We start from the raw sequence: 27,321 nt of genomic DNA on the forward strand, positions 1-27,321 counted from the left end.
GAGAATCCTCCTCTAGCCAGAATACAAACATAGCATAACCCAACTTAATGTTGCTCATGCTCTTTAGCTAGCTTTTATCTTCCAAGTATTTTCTTTGTTGAACTTAAAAAAAATTCAAACAGCTGAAGATTTACAAAGCAGAACTTGTTTCGTTTTCTTCTTCACCATTTTCTCCATTAACATTATTAACTGGCTTGTTTTAAAACTATGCAATCATCTTTATTTTATAGCTTCACTCCCCCATCCCCACTCCCTATTTCCACTGCAATTGCAGCATACGTCCTTGGGTATGAACAAAGTTAAGATTGCCGATACAACTGTTTTGCTGTATTTCCTGTTGCACCATCAAAGAACAGGGTTAACTTTAATATATAATCCTTACAAAAGGATTTTTATTGTTGGGAAGCACCCAGTTTACATATTTCCTGGATCCCTAAAATCTTGTCTCAGCAATGCAGGAATTGCCCATAGTTTTCTTGTATGAAAAGAGTAATTAAGCCATGAATCATCAGGAGGGTCCAATTCAGATTTCGAGCATCAACCTGCTGCATTATATTTACTCCAGTTCTCTTCTCTGGACTGCTATAACAAAGAAACAGGATGAAATCCCTATCTAGATGCTGTCTGAAGCAGCATGTGAACACCATTTCATTAAAAACATAGTCACCTGCCCAGTCACTTTGAATTTTGAAAGAATAGGAATATTCTGGGCGATTTACAACAATAATCCAATAATATGACTATTGTTGTAAACCGCCCAGAGTCCCTCTGGTGGGAGGAGACGGGCGGTGACAAATTTGATAGATAGATAGATAGATAGATAGATAGATAGATAGATAGATAGATAGATAGATAGATAGATGAGAGAGAGAGAGTAAGGGGAGGAGGAGCAAGTCACAGTTGCATTCCACTTCACATTCCACTGATGATCTCCAGAGCTAAGATTGTGTAATTCTGGTAGCAAAATAACGCTTGGTGGTTTTTGCCTTTTTTAAAAGCAACTGACTCAGCAAAATAGGTCTGTTAAGTTTATAACAGACTATTATGATAACAGACCACCTAATTAAAAAATGTGTTAAAAAGATGGCTCTGCCCCTTTACCGACAACACCTCTACAGCTCTCAGAGATCTAAATATTATCTCAATTTATGATGGCAGCCCTGGAAGAAAAAAGTTGTCCCCTGGAGTAAGGAATGGCCTAGAACACATCAAGTATAGTAAAGGCTGTGGCTGAAGGACAGCAGGCATCAGCAAAAAAGATACAAACTGCTTGTTTGGATGATGACTGCCCGCTATGGAGATTAAAAACACACCAAATAAACACATTACTAGGGCTCAAAATATAGCACAGATGATATGCAGACTAAATGTTGGAGGATCATCAGTTGTGATTCTTTATGTCTGTCAAGAATTCTTCAGTGTCAAAACCAGCACACAGATACAGGTGGTCCTCATTTATCAACCACTTGTTCAGCGATCTTTTGAACTTACAAAGGCACTGAACAAGTGATAGTTATGACTGGACCTCATACTTACGGCCATCGTGGCATCCCTGCAGTCACGTGATTGTGATTTGTGAGCTTTCCTGCTGGCTTCCCACAAGCAAAGTCAATGGGGAAGCCAGCAAGAAGTTGGATATCGCAGTCACATGAAGTCCTCGCTTAACGACCCACAAGGCCCTCGCTTAATGATGCAACCAGGACTGCCAAAACTGCCGTTGCTAAGTGGCACAGTCATGTGGGTTTTTTTTACTTATGACCACGTTGCTTAACTACAGAGCTCTCAGTCCCAATTAGCACTGTTAAACAAGAACTACCTGCATACCTAATGAGAGAAACCTATAAACCAACTTCATAAAATGTAGTGTATGCATGTCAACAAAAAGAACTCACAAAGTTTGCATCTTAAAGCAGCTTTCCCCTAACTGGTTCCCTCAAGAGGTGTTTTAAAACCACAACTTCCAGAATGTCTAATCATTAGCTATGATGGCTAGGAATCAGAATGTTAGTCTATGCACATCTGGGAAGCTACCCTTTTAATAAACCTCTGCAACACTCTTTTATATGAATCCAAATTTAAGAAAACAGAACATCTGAGAAAAATTCACCTTTCCCTAAGGAAGGTATCTCATAAAAAAGAGAAATAAAGACAGTCATAGTAGAATGGTAAATGACTGGTGTCTAGTAGACCAGAGCACAAATCCAACTAAAAACAAAGAGTGTATTACAATCTGTGAACAAAAGCTGTGATCTAGTGGGTCATTCCTCTTGGTAGAAAGATTTTATGCATGGCTCTCCCTTACCTTCCACATTTCAAATTGTTCTGTTCACCAAAACATTCTAGAAGCTTCTAGACTCCATTGCTCTTTGAAGACTTTCCAGTGAAAAATGACTGTGGTACAATTCCATTTCTGAGATGTCCTTTGGTTTGGAATATCTGAAGCAGTCCAGTTTAATATAAAGAAAAATGAACTGCTAAGCACGATTATACTAATAGCAGAATTAGACAATAAATCTATCAATATAAACATCAGCAAGGAATAAAAATCTACTTTGAAATTGGACTGCTGTCTTCCAGGGCCTAATCATGATTGAAAGGCACAAGTGAAATTAAAATGCACAGTATCCATCTGGGAACAAATTCTTTTGCTTTTCATACCCTGTTGCAGAACTTGAAAGCGTTGCAACTCAAAGCTCAGCTCACCAGGGACCCCTAGCTGACATCTCCATTCAAGCAGAACGTGATCTCCCAATTACGTTTTTTCCCCTTTCTCTTTCTCAGGTTCAAAGGAACATGCCATCCACACACTGCCTTGCTTCTGCTGAAACGTTCTAAAAGTCTTGGGGTTTTACTGTGGCTCTAACTCATTCCAGGGGCGCAAATTGGTTGAAAGATGAGGGGTATTAAACTATGATAAGTCTACTTTTACTAGTAAGGATAATTGAATAACAAGTGAAGATCCAGTGTTAGGCAAAATCATAGCCATAGATAAAAAAGGGCATAGAAGTGTAATACAAGAACTGCCAGAGGTTTTCAAACGACCTTGGGATAGTGATAAACCAGGGTCCCAGTTGATCTTTCATGTAGGCCTAGGTTCACTGGCATGTACTCTTCACAGCAACTGCTACCTTCTGTTGGAGGAAGATTTTAAAATGTAGGTGTAGTTCCAACTCTGGTAGCAAGCCAGAGCTTCAGCAGTACAATTTCTGACAGCAACTTAAGGCTCCTGTGGCAGAATACTTCTGTATACATAAACACTCTTCCTGTACATATAAGACTAACATCTCAGGGAGCATTTCGCACTACCACTTCTAATTTTGTACATGAGGCATTTTGTTTCTGTTGCTGCAGAGAGAGACAAAGATCAACTAGAAGTTGCCACCTGCTAGCATTAATCTAGCTGGAATCCGTTAGAAGAAGGCATTAGAAACATCTCACTTAAAACATCTTTTTAAGCATTAGACACCAAAATTTACTTTAACTTTTTCACATTTTCTCATGTGATTGAATACAACTGTAATTCACAAAATCATTTAAGTAGGAAAAAAACCGCGTTCTAACATATATCACTAATATTTACTCTGGATGCATTTTATACAGTCTAACAAAACCACTGTGTTCAAAGTGGCACCTTCTAATTCCATGCTCGTTGAAGTAATTTTCCTTATTCCTAAGCTTTAGTATTTAAATAGGTATTTTCTATATGTTCTGTGTATAGGTTCTCTGGTATGAATGTGGAAGCACTGTTTATATTGCATTTTAAACATTACAGAATGCTGCTATAGTTGTTGGATGGAGAGAAAGAATATAAATAGGAAATTGAACAGCTGCAGAAGTCTGGACAAAAGGTGTATGTCGGGGGGGGGAGGCGGGGAGACTTGCCATGTTACTAAAATATAATTGGTAGCCCTAACCCAATCCATATAGGTAGTGATAGGAGAAGCTGGGAATCTATCAATAGCAGGTTGAAATGATTAAAACAATGAGCACCCATGTCACTGTTGAAATCCAGGATGCAGCAATCAAGCCATTGGGCCACCTTTCCCAACTTGGGGCCTCCAGATGTGTTGGACTGACAATCCTATCATTATCAGCCAACATGGTAAGAGTAGTAGTCCAACACATCTGGAGTATACCAAGTTAGGTAGCCTTCTTTACAGCATTTTTCTGACTACTATTAAAAACATAACGTTGGTCAGGATCAAATTCATCCAGGCAGTTTTTCTCTACTTGAAATTTCTGACATTAGCCCTGGGGAAGAAGAATACCTCTGCTTAGTTATGAATTTCACTGCGGAGTCTTAAGCAAGCTATTATTTTAGCATCAACTTTTTCACTGGATTGCTAAAAGATAAATGCAATTGTATTTCAAGAATCACATTAGGGTCAAATCAACATTTCCAAGATCTAACTTTTGACTTCCAATTTTTTCCCCTTCACTTTTTGTGTATATTTAATTATTAGTATATTGGGTATATTAAGAAGCAATTCTTATTAACAAAATAAAAATATGTACTACATATGAAACACCTTTTTTGAGTGACCAATCAAGGAGCAAAAGGGGACTGTATCAGTGGAGCAAGTCCACAACAAACTGTCTGAAGAGGTCACATTATGGTGAATGGCAGTGAAGAGTTCTTGGACAGAACACAGAATGCATTACAACATGAACAACTGCTGAAAACTTTTCAAAGGAAGACCAAACTGCAGGGAGGTTAATGATTGTCAGAGACAAGAGATTTTAAAAATGCTCTGGAACTAGTAAAATGAAGAATTGTCCAGTTCTAATGGAGGAGTCTGACTTTCAAAACACCACTGGAAGACCTACAACAGACCTCACTGGGCAGAAATCGTGAAACTGATGTCTTGAAAAATAGAGGAAGGACAACTTCTTGAACAAGACTGGAAAGGTGGTAGTGATGTAATGCTATGTCATTCCAACCCTTTGGATTGTGAAACTGTATCTGAGAAATGTGGATTAGGTTTATGACAGAACTGTCAACATTCACATTCTTTGGTAACAGCCTCTTATTGCTTGTCCACATGGGAATAAATGATGCAACCAAGCACAGCTGCAACTGGATCCTATTATGAAGCTCTGCAAAGGAAACCATATGTTTTTGAAACAAAGAACTTAATGAAAAAGGATATTAAAAAGAACTCTGAGATAGACATAATTGTTCTGTTGCTGTGCTGACTGAGTCAAAACTGAAAGGAACAGGAACTGGTGAACCCAAGTATTGTAGAGTATATGAGTATTATAGAAAATAGGGCTCAGATAAAAAAAAATCTATGCTCTGAAGTATCTGGAATGTTTTGCCATATGAGTGCAGAACTCACATGTGAAATCACAGAACCCATGTATAAAATAGACTGAAAAATTGTGATAACAGAAAGATTCAGTTTCTGGGAATATGATTTATGCTTTTGAAAAGGGCATTGGTCAGAAGATAGGTTGCTTCTCACAAAGATTGGAAAACATGTCCAAAAGATTTCAAGTCTCACAATCAAGAGGGCTTCAAAATGAAATCTTGGTGGAGTGAGAAATGGAGATGACCAGTATTAAGAACTATAAATAAAGGCTTGCATCCTATAACAGGAAAATAATATTACGGAACATAAGCTTACAATTTTCAGTATCGTTATGCTAATGTATAGAGCAAACAAAATAGGATGAGCTCAAGTTTCTAAAGAACTTCATATGATTTCACAGGTAGATAGACTTGGTAGAATGATGCCCATGAACAGAATATAGTAATTTAAATATATAATTTATTTAAACAAAAGAATAAAAAGAAGTTGTACCATACGTTAATAATGCCCACACCTGTACATAAATCCAACAGAATATTATCACAGTCCTCTAGAAAACCTTTAGGTGGAAGAAATGGAAAAAGAAATAAAAACAGTACTGTGGCTGGAATGTACCACTGACCATTTAGCACAGAGAAGATAGATGGACGTTTTCCATGAGCGAATTACAAAGCAGCATGAAATTATGGTTACTAGAAATTTTAATTTCCTCAATAGCATAAAACAATGTCTATTTATTAATCAAACTTAGAGACCACTTCAATCACAATTTGTAGCTCTAAACAGCTTACATCAAATGAAAATAAATAAACCAAAAGAAAAACCAATAATATACCAATAACAACAAAGCACCAAAATTTACAAATGGTGGCATTGGGGAAAAACACATTACAAAACCATACAGACATAATTCAGGGAGAAGGATCATAACAGGTTTTTGAGGCTTTACAAAAGCACAGCTAGATTTGGGCTGAAGAGGTTTGTGGCAGAATGCAGTTCCAGGGGTAGGAATGGCCACAGAGAAGGCCATACCAGATAATACTTCACTGATAGAACCAGGAGTGAGCCAATGATCCCAGATTTCACCAAACAAGCAGAAAACAACCAGAAAAAGGTGGGCCCACAGGTACCCTGGTTGTAAACCACTTGTAGATGACAACTAGCATATTGAATTGCATCTGGAAGTCAATTGGCTACTAGGACAGCTTTCAAAGTGGTGGTGTTATATGAATGGAAACACCTATAACTACTTGTAGCACTGCATTCTGAACTAGCTGTACCTACTGCGTAGTCTTCAAGGACCACTATATGTAGCATAGTACTGCCACAGTAGTGGTCATGGGAGGTGACTAAGGTGTAAGTATCTGTGACAAGGACCTCCTCATTTAGATAAGATCATAATTGGCACACAAGCTGGATTTGAGCAAAGGCCCTCCTACCCATGACTGCCACCTGCTCCTTGAGTAAGAGCTACAAGTCCAGGAGAACCCACAAATTACACTCAAGTTCTGCCTGGGGAAATGCAACCCATCCAGAAATAAAGTTGGTACATCTCTGGAACTAGAAGGTCCTTGAACATAAAGCTACCCAGTTGTGCTAGGGTTGAGCCTGAGCCTATTCCTCTCAATCTAGACAACTTCCAGGTACTGGATATCATCTGCATATTGACCATACCTGATCATCTGCCAACAGAACCTTAACCAACAGTTTCATGTACATGTTAAATAAGAGTGGGGAAAGTGCTGAGTCTCAAAGGACCTTGTAAAACAGGGGGCTTCATCTCAATTTCTTCCTTACTATCAATCCCAATTGGAACTGACCCCAGAAATAGGTGAATCTCTGCCACACAGTGCTTCCCCACTCTCAACCCCCAGAGTCAGTCCAAAAGGATACAATGATTGATGGAACTGAAAGATGTCAAAAGATCAAACAAAACCAGGTGAGCCACAGCACCCCATCCCAGGCTTCCCAGAAGTCATCCACAAGTACAATCAATGCCATTTTGATACTATGAGAGATGACTCATAGTATCTTCAGAAAATTACTGACACCTTTCCCTTCAAAAAGTAAAACAAGAAATGAGAGCCACTGTTGACTTGATTCTGATCAATAGGGAATAATTAGGTGAGACTATGTGACACTAGAGTTCTTTGCTTTTAAAGAAAAACTAAAGCCAGAATATATATGTTTTTAGGAAAGGTGCCTTTAATACATCCAAAGCAATAGAAACTAGGATTCCATGGCAGGAAGACTTAATGAGAAGACAAGTTCAGCATGGTCTGAACTTGGTCCCTAAAAAACAAGGTACAACTAACCAATTCCAATAAGAAAGAAAGAAAAATGAGACAACTGGAGAATGAAGCTGCACAGAAGCAGCACATGCAGAACGAAGAATAGGACAAGCAAATAGTCTGGAATTTCAGAAACCCTCCAAAAGACTAAAGCCAAGATTGAGCTCAAGTTGGCAAGATAAGCTAAAATAAGAATAAAAGTAAACTAGCTGTTCAGTGAAAACACTAGGTGACAATGAGGTTAGTGGATCTCCTCAGCTTCTAATTTGGCTCATCTTCTCTCAGAAGAACAGGTGAAAATGGTGAGCATCCCAAAGTGGCAGAATTGCAGGTGCTGAAGAACTTAATAATGGATGTTGACATCCGCTACCTATTATATTTGAAAAATCTTGGAGAAAAGGAGCCAGATGACTGAAGGAGTCACTGTGTCTATATAAGGTAAATGAAAGGATCCAGAGAATTACAGACTGGACAGATAAAAATATCCAGGAGATTCTAGAACAGATTATAAATAATTCAATCTGTAGGCTCCTTGAAACTGATGTAACTACGACAAGTCAGTATGGATCTCTCAAGAACAAGTCCAGCCACATCACAATTTATTGAATAAACCTCAAATCTGTGGGTTGGGTTTGCTAAGCCAAAACCAAACATTACAGCATAGTGTGATATGTGAGCTCATCTTATCTCCTATCAGCCCAGAGGGAAAAGTATCTAAAATAAGTATCTATCTGTGGTGAAGGGACACCACCAGCCTTCTTGTGATAAAGCCACAGCAGCAGAGTATGAGTATCTGCAGACTCAGTGCCTGCTGAGCATAAAGGCTGCTCTGAAGTAAAAGAAGGTGGAGGTTGGAGAAAAAGCTTTGAAGGAGATGTCAGAGGATGGCAAAGAGAAGCCTACAGAGAAAGCATCTGCTGGATTACCCTTATCAGGCCTGTATAAACAAAGTCCCCCACCCTACTATGCTGCCCAGCCAGGACTCAGCTCATTGCCCAGGCAGAGAAGACAGCTGGTTACTCACACTGGAAAGCCTTACTCAGAGGGAAGAGGCCAGAGACTACTCAAATAAGGAATTGCTTATATGCTCACAGTGAGACTGGAAGGCTTATTGAGACTGTTGGTGTGACAGCAGGAGAACAAGCCTCAAACTGCTGCTGCCAGATCCATTTACTTCCTTCGTTAGTACTTTGGGTTCTTTGCTTTGGACTGCTGAGACTCCAAAGAGTCTGTTTTTGTTTTCAATCCCTGCCCTGAATGCTCAGGGGACTGGGAAGAATAAGGTTCAGCAGGTCCTCTACATCTCAGAGAGTCCAGTGTTTGCTTTCTGTTACAGTACCTGCTAGTCAGCTCCCCACCAATCTATCTACAAGGATTTCTGCCACAGGAGGCTTGGCCAAAGAAAAGGCAGTCAAGAAATCCCTTCCTTCCTTCTTTTGATTTGAACACCACCTGACTTGTTGACTCTGGCAACCGGTGCAGCTCACAAAGCAGGGGTGTCACATGGGCATACCAAGGCATGCCCAACACTATCTATGCTGCTGCATTCTGGACCAGATGAAGCTTCCAGGTGATCTTCAAGGACAGCCTTGTGTTGCAATAGTCAAACCATCAGATGACTAGGGCTATTCACAACTGGATGCTTTCCAGGAAAGAAGAGCTATTTTGTTAAGCCCTATTCATACATTAGTAAAATATAAAGGGCCTTATTGTGCTAGTCTCGTACATATATCACCTTTCCAATATACTTCACACCTAGGCTGATTGTAATTATTCTCACACACCCTAACATGAAAGCAGGTGCTTATATTTAATGGTTGTGCATAAACAGAATAGTATGGTGCAGGGTGTCCCAACATGCATTGTCTCTTTTTGTGATAAATCAATAGTCTCAACTCGAGTGTCAAGAACAATAAGGAACAGGATGAGGTTTTCATCTACAAATAGATAAAAACCTCATCCTGTTCCTTATTGTTCTTGTTAACCCACAGAGGCTGGACTTTATTGGGGTGGAGTAAAGATGCAACTTGACTCTTGCTTAAACACCAGGACAATTCAATACCCAAGTTAACAAATGACTATGCCTCAAATTTTAGGGATGCAGGAATCTGGATAAGTCTCCCAGTGTTACATATAAACATTGTATGTCCAAGTAGTGTGACAAAGTAAAATATATTTATATACACTTCATTAAATATTCAAGGGAACTACAAATAGGGGCAACTATCTACAATTTAAACACTTATGTGTGAATAGAAAGCACATGACACATTTGAAAGTTCAGTGATTTACAAGTTGAAAAAAATAGTAGAATTGGCTTGAAGAGACCACATGAAACATGTCTTATCAAACCAAACTGGAATTAAGTACATGTGAATTAATATAATGCGAAAGATGCCTTTTTCTAGACCCCATTTATGCTGATATTAAGCAGAGCTCCAGAAACACCATTGTGTGGTTTCTAATGAAACACATTACATAGTTGATCTTATTCAACCCAATTAACACATATATATAAACTTTGAAATTTCAGAGGAACAGCCTCCAGAGAAGGGCTTTGAACTCTGGCTGTTAATCTTTGCTTCGTAGGCTGTTTACACAAGATCAAGTGTCATGTGTTTATTGCGGACTTTTCCCGGCTATGATAATTGCTAAAGTAGCATATTCTTCCATCCCTTTATAGTAGCCAGTTCAACCCACTGTGAATTCTGCTGTTTGACAGCTTAATAGAATTAGTATGAGGACCCCACTGATTTCCTTTTGATCTAGTGACAGTAACATAATTAGTTATGATAATGGTACATGTGACATCTATCAGCCTTCTCTAACCTGATGCCCCTCAGTTGCACTGGACAGCAAGTCTTGTAATTCTTGTCACTGGTGACCCATAGCCTGATGACCATGCTGGCTGGGAATTATGAGAGCTATAGTCCAACACACAACACACCACTTGGATGGGGAAGCATCTAAGTTCTCAACTCTAACAGCAAGGCCCAATGTCATTTCATCCAGAGTTCCTATGAATAGCAGTCTGTTTACAGGAAACTCCTGCTTGGAGAAAATGGGACAGGGAATCCTGCTTTTCTTGCAGCCTTCTGAGATGTGCACTGAGCTATGTTTCCCAGAAAAGCATGGAAGATGGTGCAAGGGGCTACTGCAAACTCTGCAAGAATATTCTCCCCTCCTCCTTTGCTCCAGAGGGGAGCCTCCACTGAACTTTAGTCCCTTATATGAAATAAAGGAGTCCATCGACATTGGGTAAAATCCAATGTGTGAAAGATCCCCTGGGCAAGCACCAAGTCATGTCTGACCCTTTTACATCAGCATATTTTTGACACATACAATTCATTCTGGCATACCAAGAACTGGTGCTGACAGTGGTGGCCCACTGAATGTGCAGGATGTGAAACAACTTCCTTTCTTCACCACAACCTTTCCTCTCTCTGGACAAGTAGGAATTCCTTCCAGCAAACATGAATAATGTTCCTAGGAATCACATGGCTGATTTCAAACTTTTCCAGGTTTAAGTTCTCTGTTAAACTTAAGGTTCAACATTTAAGTAAGCTTCCTTGCAAAAACGACCACTACTGTAGAAAGAAAAACCTTACCATAGCAGCATTTGCAAAATGCATTTTCAGTTGCTGGAGAAAATATTGGTCCTGCATCGGGGGGCGGGGGGGAACCCAGAACCCATGCAAGTTTGTCTTTGCTGAGGGTTTTCAGTCTTTGTTAATCTATGTAAGAAAAGGGGCAGGGGAGATGGGAGAGAAATGATTTGCTGCTACTAATAAATCCAAGAGCTGTATAACAATAATGAGTTATACCAAGCTTGTAATGGACTCTGTATAATTAAACATTAACTTAAATAGATATACAAGTTATACAAGCCCCTCCCCCCAAATTTCATCAGCAAAAAGACAACCATATGGGAGTGGGAGATGGGAAGTGACATTCCACAGCCAGGCAGAGAACATTCCAGGCATGCCTAGAAATCAAATCACTTAAGCCCCACCAAGACTTCAGAGTTGCACAATTAATGTGAATTCACAGCTGAATGGCTAGACAGTTACTGAAACAATAGTTGGGATGTATTGGAAAAGCAATAATCAATTAACTATGGATCATATACTTACCCACACAATTGCTGTGCTGCGTGGCCCAGACACTCCAACACGGCAACCTCTGGATGTATTGTCACTACAACTCCCAGATTATAAACTAGTCTGACCAAAGTGGGACACCCTCTTAAGTTATGTGGTATATCATATGGGTAATATTATAAATATGGAATGTGTCAAAAATAATTGATAACTGGAAAGAGTTATTTCAGGAGAAGGAGGTGATAAATAAGATACTCAGATACTCAGAGAACCACATCAGCTGTACTCCAAAGATACTCTTAAACATGTCCAAGCATTTCCAAAAGAAAGAAACACACATGCGTAGATAAACGTTTCTCTTGAACCACATTTCACATTGATTCAGAGTGCTTCTGAAGGTCTCACAAGGTTCAGATATAACTGGCTGGGTGATGCAGGAATTGACCCTCACAAAAGGAAGGGACCCAATAATCTTATGCAATGCAAAGTAAGAGTTTACTTCAGAGCTCTCAAGTACCTTTTCCCATCCCAGTAGGGTGCTTCTTGGGCACAAGGATGCAAGTGCATGCAAACAGAGCCCCCTGATGACTAGCGTTTTGCTCATAACTCCATCTCTTATTGCTTCTTCTTTGCACCAGAAGGAAGCCCAAACTTTCTGATGATGTAGTGGTCCAATCTAACCAGGTGGGAATAAGAATTGGACAAAGGGCTCAGACTAATGAGGGAGATTCTGTATAAGGAAAGCTAAAAAGGGCACTGGAGCAACAGTCTCAAAGCACTAAGATAGAGAACCTAAGATAGATAAAACCCTCACTTTTATAACTGAGTTTCTCACAGCGTTTTACAGGAAGAGGCATATTCCAGTCCTGAAATTATCAGAAAATAAAGAGATTACATTTTACAGGTAGGATAAATGCCTAGTCCTCTGAAGAGGAACCACCACCATAGCTTACTATTACTACACTACTGTATTCTTGCACACCAAAACTGCAAACAAAGGAGAAGAAGTATTGTCACAGACATTGATGTCCTAACAGAAATGTTTTATGATGATATTTAAATGTTTGGAAAAAGGGGTGTGTCAGCTTTGGACGCCACAACTTCTTCCTTATTCTCATAACAGTGCACCAAATATTTTACTATAATGTTAGAAAAAATGCTCTGAAATAACTTTTGATGCTCCTTAGCAAGATGAAATTTGAGTCAGCCCTATAGGGTAGACCAGGCTAAGAAACCAATGCCATAGAGATCTAAAACTACTTTTACTGAACAGCCATAGTAGCAGAATCTTGAATGCACTTTCCTCTTATCTTGAAATACCTTCATCTTCCTATTGGTATCAATTCCCTCTGGCCAAGCTGGGAATGATAGAAGATAGTCCACCATAGTTTTTCTATTAAATTATAAATAGTTTATATACAAAAACCAACAGAAAAACTTCCCTTTTGCAAAACTGTTGTAAACTGAACCTTATACCACTCTTGGATTTAACTGTAAATTATGCAACCAAAATATGCAATACATCTTTCAACATTCTCTCCCTGATCCCTATGTTTAAAACCACTTTAAATAATCCCATAAAGGATCATTTTCTTAGCACTGATTTGCAGTAAGGATCTCTCAAATACCTCAGTACAAAAATAAACTGGCTTCTAAAAAACAGGCCTCATAGCTACAAATACCAGATGTGTGTGGGAGGAGAGAGACTGTTTTGAATGGAAGTACAGAGAAAAAATGAATTTAGAATGATGATAATAATAATAACAATGAAAAGTCCACTGTTAGTCACACGTATCATTGTCCTCTCTTTATTGCTGCTTCCACTCCATAAAGAAAAAGTACCATATGAAGTGGTTAAGCTTAACCATGAAATCGTATGAGACAGGTACAGCTGAATTCTTAATACAAGGAAGGCTTGTCTGATTTTCAACTAACTTTCAAACATTCGCTATTAAACTACTATAACAACAGAGCTAGAAAGGGACCCACATTAAAGGATTTTTTTTATTCTCAGAAAACTCCCAGAGAATCCCTGAAACTGCTATTTTAGATAGTACATAGAAAGAGGAATTACACACAACCTTCACTTTGGTTCTTGGAATAGCATCTCCCCAGAGGTTCGAATGGCCCCTACTCTGACCTTGTTTAAGCGAGCCTTGAAGACCAGCTCGTCCCCAAAGCCCTGGTTAGGGAATGTGACAAGTCCTTTGGGGGAATATGGAGGTTGAGAATTATGTTTTTACTGCTTTCTCCAGATGACTATCGGTTTTTATTGGTTATGATATTTTTATTGTTTTTAACATTATATGCTGTCCAGAGTAGTTATGGATCGGACAGCTTTAGAAATTGATTGATATATAAACCAACCAACCAATAAAAGACATTCATTTATTATTAATTGCAAGGAACAATTGTTATAAATGCAAACAAAGCACCTGTCAACTAGCAGACAAGGGAGATGGTTGTTTAATAACTATGATATTAAGCTAATATTGACTAGTTCTTCTAAAAGCAAACGTAATTGGTAAGTGCCAACAGGACAGCAGCCACTAAAGGACCACTAGGGAAAATAGTATCAACACTTTCAGAGCAATCTCAAGGTTGCAGTAGTTCAACACAGCCCCTCAGAAGTGGAATTTCATCTTGAGAAACGAGAGAGACAAAGAGTGTTCACTTATGACAGTGCTTGCCATTTGGGGTTTTTAACTACCGTCATATTTTAGTAATTTCAAAAGATTCTGAACAAATTTGATGCCTGTCATGGAGCAGATAGCCGATTTGGATGCATATCTGTGTGTGAGAGATTTCCATTTAAGAAAAAAAAAAGAATAATTCCTTTTTACTAAATGCTACAGTTCCAGTCATATTCAGTGAAATTTCACAGCCATTATTCAACTTTTATAGAAGTTTCATCTGCTGATCTCTTAGTATTGCATTTGTTCTGGGCTTTGCAGATGGATTGAAATTTAAACATTGGTTCTCTGCGTTCAAGGCCAATGTTTTCATCTTTAAATGCAGTATTAGGAAGACACTCCACCAAAGGAAGGGGAAGGTCACCCCTCTTCCTTACCTTGCAACACAAACTCTCAGCAAAGAGAAGGGGATGAGGGCAGCACGTCTTCAAAAGTTACACATTCCGCTGCTCAGTCCCTTCAGCCCCATACTGGATGAAAAGGAGCAAAAAGCAAAGAATTAATCACAAGCAGCAACATGTTTTGGATGCCTGAAAGAACTCCTGAATACTTTAAAAGCCTGAAACAAAAAGTAGAGAGAAGCATTAAGAACATTTATCAGTTTTTAAGAAAAAGACTATATGCTAAGAATATTGCTGTAGAGAAACGTAATCTCCAATAAACCACATGGATTTTTGTGCCTTTCAGACAGAATAAAATATAGCAGAGGTCCCCAACCTTTGCAAGCTGATGGTACCTTTAGAGTATTAAAAATCTACAGGAGATCCTCTCACAAAATGGCAGCTTGGTGTTTGCTTGCTCATTCATAAAATGACTGCTATAACCAGGTACAAAGCACTAATTTAATAGATTAATATCTGTCACCCTCTTTAGTCCTCCTTCCACATTCTCCTATTCATACTTACCTTTGACCTTTCTCCAGGCAAATGGCCATAAAGGTAGTCCTCGACTTACAACCACAATTGTGAATGGAATTTTTGTCACTAAGTGATGTCATCATAAAGTGCGATGTCACATGACTGCATTGCTTAGCAACAGCAATCCTTGGCAGTCCCAGTTGCTGTTGTAACTTCAAGACGTGCAGGTCATTAAGTGGGAAGAGGCGGAATTCCCAGTAAGGAGTATGGGGGTGCCATGGGGGGTGGGGGAGGGCTGGAAGAGCTAGCGCAGGCCACATACAGGTTGGGGGAGGGGGGGTGCTGTGGTGCCGCACAAGCTAAGGCAGGCCAGGGAAAGAATACGCTGCTGTTCAGGAGCTTCTTGGTGCACTGCAGCTCTGGGGCTGCAACCTTTTTGTGTCTTCACAAAATGCCAGGAAGCCCCTTTGTGCTCCACTGCTGAGCTGGGGCTGGGCTTCACATGGCTAGGCTTTGCCCAAGGAAGCCCCAGTGGTGTGGTGGAAAGCTACCACACCCTGGGAAGCCCCAGCCACCCCAGCCCAGTCCCAGTTGCCCTCGTCAACCTGCACTCCGAGGCCCCTGCCACCCTGTATTCTGCCACCCCAGCCAACCTTTGCCATCTTCTTGCTCCCGCTGCTGATGAGGCATCCCCAGCCTGGCCCTTTGTGAGGAAGCTGCTGGCCACATGAGTCCATCTTCCCCAGGTCTTGCGAGGAAACCGCCATGCGTGACCTTGGGAAGAAAGCCTTATGTGGCCAGCAGCTGCCTTGCAAAGGGCCAGGCTGGGCATGCTTGGTCTACAGCAGAAGCAAGAAGACAGTGAAGGTCAGCTAGGATGGCAAGGGCTGCGACTGCAGGGGGCCAAAAGGGCTTAGATGCGGGGAAGATAGGTTGATGCAGGGAGTTGAAGCACCTCTGCAGTCATAAGTGCGGGCAGACTAAGTGCCTGAATTTTTGGTCATGTGACCACGGGAGTGTTGCAATGGCCACAATTTCAGGGACCAGTCATAAGTCCCTTTGTTCAGTGCCGCTGTAACTTTGAATGGTTGCTGAACGAATGGTCATAAGTCGAGGACTACCTGTACTTCCAAACAAAGCACTGAATTGCAACCCCCTCTCATTTTTATATTAATAAATTTATATGGGAGCATTTTAATTTTTTTAATGTAAAAACAAAGTGGGGTAGGAAGCTTAGACAGCAACATGATAAATGCAGGAATACTGGCACCCATAGGCACCACGTTAAGGATTCTAGGAATATAACATTCACTTTTTTTAAAAGAAAAAGTGCTTAAATATTACAACACACTATATTCAAGATTACTGCCATTTCAAAAGTAGAATGACTGCATAGACATCACTTTACTTGATTTGGGCCTTCAGGAGCCTTTCTCAATGTGGTATTCTATGCATATATTGGGCCATAATGTGATCATCATCAATTTTAATTGTTATTGAGTGTATGAGTTGAATGGATTTAGCTATTCTATTTTGGGGAGGGTGTGAGGAGTTTTATTTGTCATCCCCCTTGTATGCCATAGGAATGGAAAAGCAGCACACAAAATAAAAGAAAGGAAGTATAGTCAAACACATCTGGAGGGTGCTAGGTTGGAAAGAGATCAGAATGGATTCAAATTCTCAGAAAACAACTTTTTCTTGCAAGTCCTTAGGATAATGCATCACAGTGTATGTACAACCACCTAACAAATCTGTCTCACCTTGCACAAGCCAGATATTTATCAATATCTTTCAGAAAGGCCTTTCATCTCAATTTATAGAAGCTCTGAAGTGGCATCCTACAAGATTGCTCATCTTATTTAAAATTTCTCTTAAATTAAAAACCTGGAGTTCTATTTCAGTTAGGGGACCATTCAATTCCATTTTTTTGCTCCAAGTCAGGGTGATTTACCATACTAACATCACATACTACTAACCTAACCCATGGAATCTGGCCTCAAGCACGTCACAATCATAGAGCAAATACTTGGTTCCATGACCAAGTAATTCAGACAAGCCCATGTACTCTAAGAAAAGCATAGTTGCCCCAATACTCAGAAGAATGGAGACAACCAACAGCCCTTTTCCCTGGGTCACAAAACTGAAACAGCCAGGATTTTAGTTAAGAAGTAGATGTGGCCCAAAGTATGCAACAGGCAAATAATAACAGCTCATCCACTAAAGATAAATTTTTGCCCTTTATGCCCAGTTAACACAGGAAGCCTCCATATAGACTTGCGGTGAGACCAAGGGTCATTCTTTATATAGATTCAATCTGTACTTCAATTTAGATAGCTGAACTGATTATGTCAGCAGTTGCTAGCAGTTCAAACATTTTCTAAGTACATAAGCAATCTGAGCTAGTTATCAGTGAAATGGGTAAAAAATACATCAAATCATAATAGTATCCTGCAGGAATTTCCAGCCATAACAGCTTTTTCCAGCTGCAACAATCAAAGAAAGCATCTTGGGGGTCTACCCAGATTACAATTCAGCATGTGCAGATACTGGAAGATACTCTGTACAGCTCACATAGAAAAGAAAATATGATGGGGATAAGCATTAGTCCCAAGGCAGATGACAGTTTTTAAGTGGCAGACAGAATCAAATGATGACAATACAGAAAGAAAATTAAGTTCAGAATCAAGAACAAGTAGGTTTTGGATAAACTTTTGGCAAACACAACTTTCTAATGTTTGCACCCAGAGTACAGTTTAGGGCTTTTTATCAGCAGAAGAGATGAGAACCACAGCTCTCAGTGAGAAGTTTTAATACACTGCAAATGGGCTTTAGTGCAACTCGAGAAGGCTGTAGAAATGTCTCCAAAACTTAATTAACTTGCTCATACTCCTGATAGCAAAATGGACCTTAGTTGGAAGTGCCACAGCCCCAAGGAAATGATGCAGGAGACAAAGCATGGGCAAAAAGTGGATGAATTTAATTCAAACACCACAACGTATAGAAGGAGGGGATAAACGCATGTTAGTATGCTCTGAAGTAGTATATAAATAATAATTCTGCATGCCTACATGTACATTACTCATAGATATATGAATGTCAATACATTTTTGTATAGTTCTTCCAAGGATGCTATTTTTAAAATTTAAAATTTAAAAACAAAATGTGCCAGGAAAAGAAGCCAAAGCATGCAGTATCAAACTATTAAACAGCACACTATAGCTCTTGAATTCATTTCTCAATGCCAGGATGTTTTATCAACAGTATTTTGTGAATGGTTTCTAGTACATAATTATGACTGAAGCAACTCCAGACTAGTAAGGGAAAGGCTTCTGAATTCGGTAACACCATTGGGATTATCCAGGGAGGCATTTTCTAAGTCTGCCTCCATCCCTGCTCTTTCATCCTGGATCACACTGGATGCAACTCACTGCTTATATTTCCTTTTCCTCACATCTCTCCTTACAATTAATAACACCCCCCCTCCATATATACTATTATTGGCATTGTATTTAACCAACGATTCCAGGGGAAAGAAGAAAAAATAACAGTATCAAAGCAGTAGTTCGATAAAACAACATCCCATCAGGAACAGGCAGAGCTGTGATTTAAGATGCTACTTTTAGAGTTGCAGTGACACACTTGAGGCAGGATGTGAGAACACCTAAGCAGCTCCGGGCAATAACTCCAATCGTTAGGGTCATGCTTTTTTCCCAGCCTCGCCGTCCTGCCTTCACAGCCTGGTGCCCTGGAGAATATGGGAAATATAGTCCAATGCATCCGGGGAGCACCAGGCTGGAGAAAGCCGCGTTAGATCTACTTTTGTCGCTAGATTTTAAGGCGGAGGGTGGGAGAGGGAAAAAGTAGAAGTAGTCGGTCTGTCTATCGTGCTAGAGGGAGCGAAACAGCGGCGAAGTCCCTGCCAAACCAAGCTTTAGATCCCGCCCTTTGCCAGCGCACGATGAAACTGTGCAAACTCCAGGCACAACTCATCCCTCGCCGATGGGGAGTGGTAAGGATTGGCCAGCGCGGCGCCTGCAGTATTTCGCCAGCGAAGGCACCAACTCAAGAGTCAGCCAACGCTCCTTCCAAAAATGTATTTTAAAAACCTCGGTATTGGCTTCGTCCTTAAGAGAGCACAAAACGCACTCCAGGTCAGAGGAGGCGCCTCTCCCCAAGCTATTTAGCCAGGAGCTGCAAGAACCCCTCTCCCACCCGCTTCCTGCACCCCTCCAGAGCAGTCCCACAGGTTGCAAGGCCAGGGACTTCCAACACGTCCCCGAAGGGAAGCCTGAGAAAGCACCGAGCAGACTAGTCTACCCTCCCCAAAGCAGCCGCATCCCACCTCCGTCCGACGGGCCAGCTTGGAAGGAACGCGCGTTTTGAAAGCAAAATGAAAGAAACACTGTTGCCCCCTCCTCAGCACATGCCTTCACAAGACCACGCCCCTCAACTCCCTAAGCTCCGCCTAGGATTCCATTCAGCATCGGCGCCATCTGGCAAAAAGACACGCCTTTCCTCCGCAGCCTCTCCCTCTGACTCTCCACCCTCATTCCATGCTTCTCAAACAAAACGTCATCGGCGTGTACCCGGAAGTTCTGGCTTCCCCTTGGCTTTCCCAGATGGGGGAAAAGAACTACCTCGCCTCAGCGGTCGCATTATGTGACGTAAGCAGCCGCTTTGCGCAATACTGGAACGTCTACTGGCAGAAAGAATGGTTGGTCAATTACAGAAGAGTTTCGTTGTTTCTCTTCCTGTGGTCACTATAGGGTGACATTGGTAGTTGTTCAGTAGCCTCTTGTGTTGTTTGTTCATTTTATTTGTTCATTTATTTAATTTATAGGCCGCCCAACTCCCAAATGACTCTGGGCGGCTTACAACTAAGAACCGATATACTGTAAATATATATGTATATACTGAATGGTATACAGCTGACTGGAAGAGCAAAGTATTCAAAACCAAAATAAAACAAAACAGGCAAAAGGACAAAAGGGGGGTGCACAGTCACCCAGTCCCCAAGGCCTGGGAGAACAACCAGGTCTTCAAAAGTTTCCTGAATGACATGAGGGTAGGAGCCATACAAACCTCTGGGGGAAGATTATTTCAGAGGGCAGTAATTGCAACAGAGTGGCACACTTCCTGGGTCCCACCAGATGGTATTCTTTAATTGATGGGACCTGGAGGGCACCTACCCTGCTGGACTGTACCAGATGGGTAGAGACAATATCTGTGGTCTCTCAGATATTGAGGATAAGTGATTTTTAAAAAATCAGGAAGGAAATAAATAAAAGCACCCCCCAAGTTTTAATACAGACCCCAATTTATTATTTTAGGGCCAAATAATCCCATCTAATTTTAGAGCACAACCTACAATTATAAAGGTTCTGTGGTGCCTGGCAATGAAAGTATCAATTTTAGAATGTTCTATAAATGAATCAATTTGGAAAGCCACCAAAAAATCAGCACAGTGTTAAGGATTCTTAAATAGAAGCTTTGTAATCATCTAATCCTTTCTTCTCCACTATGATTGATGCAATTATACAAAATGCATTTAATACTGTAGTGGTGTCGCAACATATCTAACCTTTGCATTTTCAGTCATGTTCCTTTGGCCCACACCCAACATTTATAAGGGGATAAAGCTGACATGCTATTAAGTTAACATTTCTTCTGTACTGAAAATCCCATTGAGAACTGTGAAGGCAGCGTGAGATCATGTCATCATTTTTTCAGCCATTTCCCCCCAGGTCTCAAACCATGGCTGTATGTTACAGTAGTGGCTGGATAGGAGTAGAATAGGAGAATATAAGTTTTAAAACAATGCCTGCAGGCAGGTATCAGAAACAAGATGGTAAATGTTTATTAATTCTTTATTTATCTTACAATATTTGTAAGCCATTGCAATCAAAAAGATGGCAGCAGAAAAAAAGACAATACTTCAGTAACTAAAATTCCATCCCCACCCCTCTCCACTTCACATGTAAGAGCAAGAAGAAATTGCTTTGCCTTGCTCCTGTCTCTGAAGAAGTCTCTCTCTCAAAAATGAAAAAGCACCCTGATGTTTTGATCATGGACTAGTGCACTGCTGAAGACCAGGGGGCAACACACAGAGTCTTGTCAATTTCACCTCAGCTTCCTTGCACATCTACTGTGCAAAAATAGTTGCAAGGATGCACCGGTTCAAAACAGTTCGGCTCAATCCTGTCTGTGTTTTGGTATAGTAGTATGCATTTGTCTGGTAGATGCAAGAACATCTGAGCAATTGCTCTGAAAGATCTCTAAAGGCAACAAGCCACCTTTTTTCCTTTTAGAACCTGAGAACAAAATCCAGGGTCAGCTGAAGCCTGGTAGCTGGGAGACAGTGATGTAAGTGTTCCTTCCAAGGGCAAAACCATCCTCCCACAAGTTCTGCTGAACTGCACACAGAAAGATGCTTTTTTCCCAATTTGGTACATTGCAGCGGAACCAAGAAATTAGCTCAGCTGTTGATGGCAAGTGAATCCAGAGGTGCAGTGCTAATTCTGGAATGTTCCAGGAGCTTCTGCACAAGTATTTTCAGTTAAAGCTTCATTGCAATACTGCTTCCAGGTGTATTATTTTTATTAATTTTGTAACCTTTATATCCCACTCTTCCACCAAGGAGGTGTACGTTGGATTATCTCATATTCTCCTCACACCCATGCTGTATGGGCGACAAGACTGAGATGGAGTCTTGCACAAGGCATTCCAATGAATATCATATTTGAACTTTAATTCACTTAATAAGTTAATTTACTTAGCAACAAAGTGCCGCCCAGTTGATCCTTATGTTCAGCAGCAACAAAATAAGGCAAATACTGCAAATCCTCGTAGCTGGGCACTATCTATGGCTAAACTCTACCCTGTGCCAGCTACAGTTTCAAGAAGGCAAGAAAGTGACAAGTCGTTCTTAAGGTAGAGGCTGCTGTGATTTGATTTATATTGTCTTATGAATATTCTAGTAGATTTGGTGTGTCCCAAGTTATTCAATTGGCATTCTCAGAATCTTTCCAGGCAACTAGAGAAACTATTACTACTTTCTGCAAGCTCTTATGGAGAGACAGGCTGTCTGAAGGAATTAGCATTATAGGGAGCTTTTGAGTTCAAAAGAACATACACACAGGCACAGCATGTGCTTGTTAACTTCACAATGGAGCCTTTAGAATCTGTGGTTTGGATTTTCCAGATTAGAACAGCTCTAGGGGAGCCATTTTATTTAGGCTTATTTTTAAGGATTATCTGCCTCACACTTGCAAAGTTAAGAAGAGCACAAGCTGAAGTACCCTTTCACCCCAGGAAAGAGAATAGCAGCAAGAAAGACAAGACAATTATATGAAAGTACTGTTTTTTCCCTTCCTCCCTACACTGGACAGCAATGGTTAATTAGTACTAATACCTCTTGTCTGTAAATCTGCTACTGGAATTTCAGGAGTACCTCAACCCCCACTCCCCAAATACACTTAAATTGGTCTCTACTCTGCATCCTTTCTCTATTGTTCTGAATTTCTTCACATCTTACCTAAAATGTGAAGCCTGTGTACATTGTGATCTCTATCCAGCTTGGACAGTGATGTTATGCATAGTTTTCCTGTCTTGTAAATAGTTTCTGTGCTGCATTTCTGTCAATTTTAAAAGCTCATTCTCTAGATTTAGCGTTAGAATGATGAATTGTTGTTTATTCGTTCAGTCGCTTCCGACTCTTCGTGACTTCATGGACCAGCCCACGCCAGAGCTTCCTGTCAGTTGTCAACACCCCCAGCTCCCCCAGGGACGAGTCCGTCACCTCTAGAATATCTTCCATCCATCTTGCCCTTGGTCGGCCCCTCTTCCTTTTGCCCTCCACTCTCCCTAGCATCAGCACCTTCTCCAGGGTGTCCTGTCTTCTCATTATGTGGCCAAAGAATTTCAGTGTGGCCTTTAATATCATTCCCTCAAGTGAACAGTCTGGTTTTATTTCCTGGAGGATGGACTGATTTGATCTTCTTGCAGTCCAAGGCACTCTCAGAATTTTCCTCCAACACCACAGTTCAAAAGCATCGATCTTCCTTCTCTCAGCCTTCCTTATGGTCCAGCTCTCGCAGCCATATGTTACTACGGGGAACACCATTGCTTTAACTATGCGGACCTTTGTTGTCAGTGTGATGTCTCTGCTCTTAACTATTTTATCGAGATTTGTCATTGCTCTTCTCACAAGGATTAAGCGTCTTCTGATTTCCTGACTGCAGTCAGCATCTGCAGTAATCTTTGCACCTAGAAATACAAAGTCTTTCACTGCTTCTACATTTTCTCCCTCTATTTGCCAGTTATCAATCAAGCTGGTTGCCATAATCTTGGTTTGTTTGAGGTTTAGCTGCAAGCCAGCTTTTGCACTTTCTTCTTTCACCTTCATCATAAGGCTCCTCGTTCCTCTTCGCTTTCAGCCATCAAAGTGGTATCATCTGCATATCTGAGATTGTTGATGTTTCTTCCAGCCATTTTAACTCCAGCCTTGGATTCCTCAAGCCCAGCACGTCGCATGATGTGTTCTGCGTACAAGTTGAATAGGTAGGGTGAGAGTATACAGCCCTGCCGTACTCCTTTCCCAATCTTAAACCAGTCTGTTGTTCCGTGGTCTGTTCTTACTGTTGCTACTTGGTCGTTATACAGATTTTTCAGGAGGCAGACAAGATGACTTGGTATCCCCATACCGCTAAGAACTTGCCACAATTTGTTATGGTCCACACAGTCAAAGGCTTTAGAATAGTCAATAAAACAGAAATAGATGTTTTTCTGAAACTCCCTGGCTTTTTCCATTATCCAGCGGATATTGGCAATTTGGTCCCTAGTTCCTCTGCCTTTTCTAAACCCAGCTTGTATATCTGGCAATTCTCGCTCCATGAATTGCTGAAGTCTACCTTGCAGAATCTTAAGCATTACCTTACTGGCATGTGAAATGAGTGCCACTGTTCAATAGTTTGAACATTCTTTAGTGTTTCCCTTTTTTGGTATGGGGATATAAGTTGATTTTTTCCAGCCTGATGGCCATTCTTGTGTTTTCCAGATTTGCTGGCATATAGCATGCATTACCTTGACAGCATCATCTCGCAGGATTTTGAACAGTTCAGCTGGGATGCCGTCGTCTCCTGCTGCCTTGTTGTTAGCAATGCTTCTTAAGGCCCATTCAACCTCACTCTTCAGGATGTCTGGCTCTAGCTCACTGACCACACCGTCAAAGCTATCCCTGATATTGTTATCCTTCCTATACAGGTCTTCCATATATTCTTGCCACCTTTTCTTGATCTCTTCTTCTTCTGTTAGGTCCTTGCCATCTTTGTTTTTGATCATGCCCATTTTTGCCTGGAATTTACCCCCGATGTTTCTAATTTTCTGGAAGAGGTCTCTTGTCCTTCCTATTCCATTGTCTTCTTCCACTTCTGCGCATTGCTTGTTTAAAAATAATTCCTTGTCTCTTCTGGCTAACCTCTGGAATTTTGCATTAAATTGGGCATATCTCCCCCTATCGTTGTTGCCTTTTGCTTTCCTTCTTTCTTGGGCTACTTCTAGTGTCTCAGCAGACAGCCATTTTGCCTTCTTGGTTTTCTCTTTCTTTGGGATGTATTTGTTGCCGCCTTCTGAACAATGTTGCGAACTTCTGTCCATAGTTCTTCCGGGACCCTATCTACTAAGTCCAGTCCCTTCAATCTATTCTTCACCTCCGCTGCATATTCCTTAGGAATATTAGTGAGCTCATATCTAGCTGATCTGTGGGTCTTCCCTAATCGCTTTAGTCTGATCCTAAATTGTGCAAGAAGTTTGTGATCTGAATTACAGTCAGCTCCTGGTCTTGTTTTTACCGACTGTATAGATGTCCGCCACCTTTGGCTGCAAAGGATGTAGTCAATCTGATTTCGGTGTTGTCCATCTGGTGAAGTCCATGTATAAAGCTGTCTCTTCGGTTGTTGGAAGAGAGTGTTTCTTATGCAGAGTGAGTTGTCTTGGCAAAATTCTATCAGCCTATGTCCTGCTTCGTTTTGTTCTCCCAGGCCATGCTTACCTGTAATTCCAGGTGTCATTTGACTGCCCACCTTAGCATTCCAGTCTCCTGTGATGAAAATAACATCTCTTTTAGGCGTGTTGTCCAGTAGGTGCTGCAGATCCTCATAGAACCGCTCTACTTCAGTTTCTTCAGCATCTGTGGTTGGGGCGTAAATTTGGATCACTGTGATGTTAGATAGCTTGCCCTGAATTCGAATTGAGATCATTCTATCGTCTTTTGGATTGTATCCAAGCACTGCTTTAGCCACTTTACTATTAATTATGAAGGCTACTCCATTTCTTCTGTGGTCCTCTTGTCCACAGTGGTAGATCTGGTGGTCATTTGATGTGAAGTGGCCCATTCCAGTCCATTTCAGTTCACTGACGCCCAAAATGTCTATCTTTAATCTTGACATCTCACCAATAACCACATCCAATTTGCCCTGGCTCATAGATCTTACATTCCAGGTTCCAATGGTGTGTTGATCCTTAGAACATCGGATTCGCCGTTCACCACCAGCACCGTTGGCCGCTAGCTGTCCTTTCGGCTTTGAGTTAGCTGCGTCATCACGTCTGGGGCTAGTTGAACTCATCCTCTGTTCCTCCCCAGTAGCATTTTGACCATCTTCTGACCTGGGGGTCTCATCTTCCGATGGTATACTGACATATCTCTGGTTGTACTGATCCAATTAGTTTTCACAGCAAGAATACTGGGGTGGGTTGCCATTACCTTCCCCAGGGATCGCATTTAGTCTGACCTCTCTGTCATGACCTTCCCATCTTGGGTGGCCCTTCACGGTTTAGCTCATGGTGTCATTGAGGTGCTCAAGCTCCAGCACCACAACAAGGTAACGATCCTTTGCTGAAGAGAATGATGAATAGACTGAGATAAATCCCTCTGTAGGCATGTTTGACTGAGCAGATTTTTTTTTCCAGAATATGAAAAGAAAAACAGAATTTGTTGTAAGATTGATTCTGTGCCAATTCAAAAACAGTTGCAGCCCTCTATGATCCCACAGTTCTGGCTGGGATTAAGAGCTGAGCTGATTTATTTCTGGTTTAACTGCAGTGCATTTGAAACGGCCACAACCCTTAAAAAATATCAGGAGACTGTGGAGCTTGTGAGTGGACCATTTCTCCATTCACTGGAGCTTTTTCCTCACAACACCTCACAACTCCTGGGCTTCAAGCCATTCTGATCCTCTTCATAGGAACTCCTGGGCTTTTTGTATATGATGGGACAAATGGATATGAATCTTGAAGGGGTGGTGGTGGTACAAACAATTAATTGTATTTCCCTTTTAAGTAGATTAAGTAATGATTCTTTGCTCCTTATCTCAGAACATTTATAATGGATTATCTTCAGACTGCTTTTTGAGAGATTTGAGTGTAAAAATGATAGTGTGGAAAAGCCTAAATTTTCCAGTAATTAAGTTGGGATCTAAATATCTTTAGATATAGCAGATGGAAGGATTTTAGAGACAAGAGGAAGTATGCTATTTATTAAATGGAATAATAATTGATTTCATGCCTTAGGCATGAAAGCCGGCTGGGTGACCTTGGGCCAGTTCCTTTTTCTCAGCCCAACTCCATGCAATGTAGACTAGCCTCCTCGTGGTGCACCCCGGGCAACGTGACTTGTCACAGCTAAATAGTCTACACATCTGGCTGCTGGACCTCACAAGGATTTCCCAGCAAGAAAAAAAGCAGCATGAACACCGAACTGCTATGCCATACGATAAAAATAAATAAATAAATAATCCAAGCCATTGTAGGGCCTTTCACCATTGTTGATTGAAGTGTTTTCCACCCATCCTTGAGTCAGCAGAAACCTATACTAGCATGAAATTTGCTGTCTCCATTGATGCTCCTTCTCCCACCTCTCTTGCCTTCCTTCCAAGTTACTGCAGACTCCCCTCCAAGATAAAGGGAGATAAAACCTGACAGAGGTGAGACACCTTGAGACTGCACTTGGATGATGTTGAAAGTGCTACTTTAAACCTGTGTAGCTAAGGAAAATTTAAGCCTATCTTACTCAT

The 27,321-nt window shown here is 40.9% G+C and overlaps 1 protein-coding gene and 1 long non-coding RNA gene across 5 annotated transcripts in view; both read right to left on the reverse strand.

The window, feature by feature from the left end:
- C1H11orf24 (chromosome 1 C11orf24 homolog) overlaps positions 1–19,688 on the reverse strand; it is a 34,809-nt gene extending 15,121 nt beyond the window's left edge. For 2 of the 4 annotated variants that reach the window (XR_010066854.1, XM_063289274.1), the window contains exons 1-2: positions 19,596–19,688; positions 14,774–14,866 (exon numbers count right to left, since the gene is read on the reverse strand). The gene's annotated coding sequence lies outside the window, so the exon portion shown is untranslated. Of the gene's footprint in view, positions 1–11,211; positions 11,278–14,773; positions 14,867–19,595 lie in introns of those variants that run through there. The other 2 variants (XM_063289275.1, XM_063289276.1) reach the window with 2 other exon arrangements.
- The window catches only part of LOC134487462 (uncharacterized), a 312,713-nt gene that overhangs the window by 253,527 nt on the left and 31,865 nt on the right, over positions 1–27,321 (reverse strand). The gene's annotated exons all lie outside the window — the stretch shown is intronic.

This window comes from Candoia aspera, chromosome 1, assembly GCF_035149785.1.
Source record: "Candoia aspera isolate rCanAsp1 chromosome 1, rCanAsp1.hap2, whole genome shotgun sequence".
Taxonomy (NCBI): Eukaryota; Metazoa; Chordata; class Lepidosauria; order Squamata; family Boidae; genus Candoia; species Candoia aspera.